Here is a 4,826-nt window from a genome sequence, read left to right on the forward strand (position 1 = left end):
GGGTGTGAGGGGAATGGAGTAACTGGGGGCCTATGGTGAGACTTGGCTTACATGCAGAGAATTCCAAGTGACCATGAAGGGCTGATGGATTTCCAGGGCTGCAGTGGCTGACATTCAGTTTTAAGTTGTTACTGATGTTGCTCTACCTATGTTTTTACCCCCAAACTTTCAATAATGGAGTGAAGGGGTATGATAAAGGGCAGTGTGGTATAGAAAGCAGTAATTCCAGGAGGTAGGACTCAGAAGAGATATAGAAATGCTGCAAAAGCAAGACAGTAGAGAAGAGGCCACCAGAAGGAAGCTATGCTCCCCGGAGATGCTGCCTTGGGTGTGGTGGAAAGCTGTTTTTCCCAGTGCGCTTGGGATGAAGGATGGGTCATCATGCAGCAGGGAAGTGTGGGCTCTTGAGGCTGGAGGGTGTAGGTCTCATACCCATTACCCTTAGCTTAGCCCCCACTTCTGCAAGTTGCCCCTCCTCTCCCAACGGTTCTCAGAAGAGAAGCACCGTTGTCATCAAGGGGTTGGAAATGGGAAGATGGCTAATTCGGGACTCCAAAATTTCACCTAGTTCCTAAGGAATCCACTGAAAAAACTAGAATTAATAAATGGGTTCAGCAAGATGGCAGGAATAGATGATCAATATACAAACTAATTGATTTCTATACAGTAACCATGAACAAACTGAAATTAAGAAAACAACTTCATGTACAATAGCATGGAAAGAATAAGATACTTAGGAATAAAGTTAACACAGTAAGTGCAAAATTTATACTCTGAAAACTGTAAAGCACTGTTCAAAGAAATTAAAGAAGGCTTAAAGAAATGGAAATGCATCTCTTGTCCATGGATTGGAAGACTTTATATTATGATGGCTATAGTACTCACATTCACATTTAGTGCAATCCTGATCAAAATCACAGCTGGTTTCTTTGCAGATATTGACAAGATGATCACAAAATTCCTATTCAAATTCAAGGGACAGGGAATAGCCTAAACAATCTTGAAAATTAAGAACAGTAGGTTTCAGACTTCCCTGGTGGCACAGTGGTTAAGAATCTGCCTGCCAGTGTAGGGGACAAGGGTTCGAGCCCTGGTCCGGGAAGATCCCACATGCCGTGGAGCAACTAAGCCCGTGTGCCACAACTCCTGAGCCTATGTTCTAGAGCCCGCGAGCCTCAACTACTGAGCCCATGTGTCACAACTACTGAAGCCCACACGCTCTAGAGCCCGTGCTCTGCAGCAAGAGAAGCCACCACAATGAGAAGCCCGCGCACCGCAACAAAGGGTAGCCCCCACTCACTGCAACTAGAGAAAGCCCGCACACAGCAATGGAGACCCAGCGCAGCCAAAAATAAATAAATAAAGTAATTTAAAAAAGAACAGTAAGTCTCACACTTTTCAATGTAAAAACTTAACTACAAAGCTATAGTAATCAATACATGGTAGATATGTAGGTCAATGGATAACTAGAGGGGATATATAGATCAATGGGACAGACTGAGAGTCCAGAAATAAACCCTTGCATTTACATCCAATAAATTTTTGACTAGGCTGCCAAGACCATTCTGTGTGCGAAAGAATAGTCTTCTCAACAAATGGTGCTGTGACAACTAGATATCCATATGCAAAAGAAAAAAGTTGGACTCCTATCTCATACTAGATACAATCATAAACTCAAACTGGATCAAGGACCTCAATGTAAGATGTAAAATTATAAAACTGTTAGAAGAAAACATAGCGTTAAGTCTTCATGACCTGGGATTAGGCACTGGTTTCTCAGATATGACACCAAAAGCACAGGCATCAAAAGAAAAAATAGATAAGTTAGATGTTATCAAACTTAAAACCTTTTGTGCTTCAAAAGACACATCAAGAAAGTGAAAAGACAACCGAAGAATGCAAGAAAATTTTATAAATCATATGTTGGACAGGAGACGGGTTTAGAATAACTCAAAAGTAGAGTGGCAAATAACCAAATGTAAGAATAGACAAAGGGTTTACATAGTCATTTCTTCAGAGAAGATGTACAAATGGCCGATAAGCACATGAAAAGACGCTCAACATCACTACTGGTTAGGAAAATGCAAATCAGACCCAAAATGAGATATTACTTCCCACGCACTAGGGTGGTTATAATAAAAAAGGCAGAAAAATGTGTTGGTGATGATACGGAGAAGTTGAAACACTCATACACTGCTGGTGGGTCTGTGATACGGTGCAATTTCTTTGGAAAACAGTCTGGAACTTCCTCAAAAGTTTAAACATAGAGATGTCATGTGATCTAGCAATTCTATTCCTAGGTATATATCCAAGAGAAATGAAAATATGTGCACACAAAACGTTTACGTAGGTGTTTATAGCAGCATTATTCATAACAGCCAAAAAGTAAAAACAATCCAAATGTCTATCAATTGATGAACTGATAATAAAATGTGATATATCTGTACAGTGGAATGCTATTGGGCAATAAAAACAGTAGGAGTACTGACATGTGCTACAACCTGGAGGAATCTTGAAAACATTGTGTTAAGTGAAATGAGCCAATTGCAAATGACCAAATACAGTATGATTCTCTTTATGTGAAATATTCAGAATAGGCAAATCCATAGAGACAGAAAGGAACTGGCAGGGGGCAGCAGGACCTGGGGGAAGAGGATGGGCCACAGAGGACCAGAGCCATGGGTGGAGTTTGCTGACAGCACAGGTCTGCATCAGAGTTGCAAGGAAGCAGCTGCTGCAGTGGGCCTGTCTTGAACCAGCGCTCCTCTGTGGCGAGGACCTGGGCTTCACACTAAAGGGTGGGAAATAAACTCAGCTCATGGGCAGCTGCCTCTGTCACAGGGTGAGCAGAACAGGCAGGGAGGGAAAGGGATGCATTTTTAATTCCTGAGCCACCGAAAACTCTCAGCAGAGTTGAGGAGTGTATTAATTCTGATGGGTGGTCCTCTGGAGGCCCAGGGCTTTGGGGGGGTGCCGATGTGGCCAAGGACAGGAAGGTAGTACTGATGTACTGCCATTGGCCCATTGACTTAGAGGGTGTTTGGGTCTCTGTGTGGTAAAATCACAAATGGAGCTCTTGGCAAAGTCATCCCCTGTGGGTGGCGTTGCTGGTGGATGCCGCCATTTTGGAAAGTAAGTTAGCAATACGATCTTAGCCTCAATGTAGAGCTCTGCCCCTGGGAAGTTATCCTGAGGGGGCCATTGCAAAAGAGAAAGTAAACATAGCTAAAAATGGCACAGCAACATAAATACAACGGCTAAAGCCCTTAACGTGACCTAAATGTTTAATAGGTGAATGGCTACACATGTCATGGTCAATCAATTCAAGGGGATTTTTGCAGCAACTAAATTCATAAACATACAGTCTTTGTAAAAGTAGTCTTTCTGAGATAATATTAAGAAAAACATGGAAAATGATATTATATATACCTCTTGGCTATTAGTATGTTCCAGACTAGATTTATGGATAAATATTGGAAGGGAACATAGAATTAAAAACTCTTGTAAGGTTATGGGGATAAATGATCAGTGAAACAATATTTTCCTTTAAGATTTTTAAAAATATTGTAAAATTATTTTAATGATTTTTTTGCCCCAAGTCTTAACTTTAACAATCCAAACTTAAAAAATAGGACATTTCTCTTTCTTTTCTTTTCTTTTTTTTTTTTTTTTGGTCTCTTTCTTTTTTCCCCCTTTTGACTAATGCTTGTGTTCACAGTTGAATAATAAAAGAGAACATTTTTGCAAAACTTCTGAAAGGCCCTGGAGCTAAGGGCAGATAAATGTTAGGGAAAGTTTGGAGGAATAAAGAAAAGTGGTAAAAAAAAATGATGGCAGTGGTAGAAGCAAAGGCATTATAAATAAAGCAGGGAAGAATAGAGGATGTACAAGGGAAAGCGAGGCCAGGGATGGACAGGGAACAGGGCAGTCTTCTAGAAAAATGTCATCATTTAAAGCCCCTTCTCATACTCATTATTTATTTCCTCGGTAAAGACGAGTCTCTTGGCTAACAACATGAGAGGGAATGTAAACGGTTCATTATGCTCTATCGCTGCTAGTTTTATTTTAATTCTGTAAGCTCCATGGGGCAGTGCCACACTCTTGTATTGTGAACACATCGTAACATAGTAGGTGCTCAGTCAATGTTGAATGAATGCCGACTGCACGTGTTCGCTTTCATTTATTCCCTGAGACCAGGACCTGGCCTTGCTTGCCCCTCCTCTCTGTCCATTAATTCCTGCTTCATTGCCTTCTGTGTCTTCATCTCTTTGCAGCAGGGTCTTCTGGTACTTTCAGCTCCAGTGGCCATTTGATGAACAGGGACCTTTCTCAAGACAAAAGGGTGTCTCGGTGCTGCTCTCCCCTCCCCACCCGGGGGGGAATCTGGCTCCTTGTATGCACCCAAACCTCAGGACAGGGTCGTGGCTGGAACTTCTCTTGTTTTCAGGGAGCCCAGCACAGGACATTCATGATGGCACCTCCCAGGATCCCCCTCTTCCCTCCCCAGTGGCACCCAGAGCCTCTGCCTGTACATCTGCCTTCTGTCCTACAACACTTCCTCATTGTTTATGCTGATGGCTTCTGTCCTCTTCACTCTTCCTGGACTGTAGGACCACCCAGGACCCAACCCATTCCCACTGGGTTAGGACTCTGTACTCCGTCCAGTGCCCTTGACTTTCCTCCCCTTGCATTAGGTCAGCTCCTCCATTTCCAGCCTGAGCACAGACAGCTCTCTTGGAACCAGAAAAGGCAAATTCATGGCGTGGATCCTGCCCCTGCTGCAGCCATTACTAATGAATCACAGCCTTCTTTCCAATGGAGCCTGG

This window comes from Lipotes vexillifer, unplaced genomic scaffold, assembly GCF_000442215.2.
Source record: "Lipotes vexillifer unplaced genomic scaffold, Lipotes_vexillifer_v1.1 scaffold652, whole genome shotgun sequence".
Taxonomy (NCBI): domain Eukaryota; kingdom Metazoa; phylum Chordata; class Mammalia; order Artiodactyla; family Lipotidae; genus Lipotes; species Lipotes vexillifer.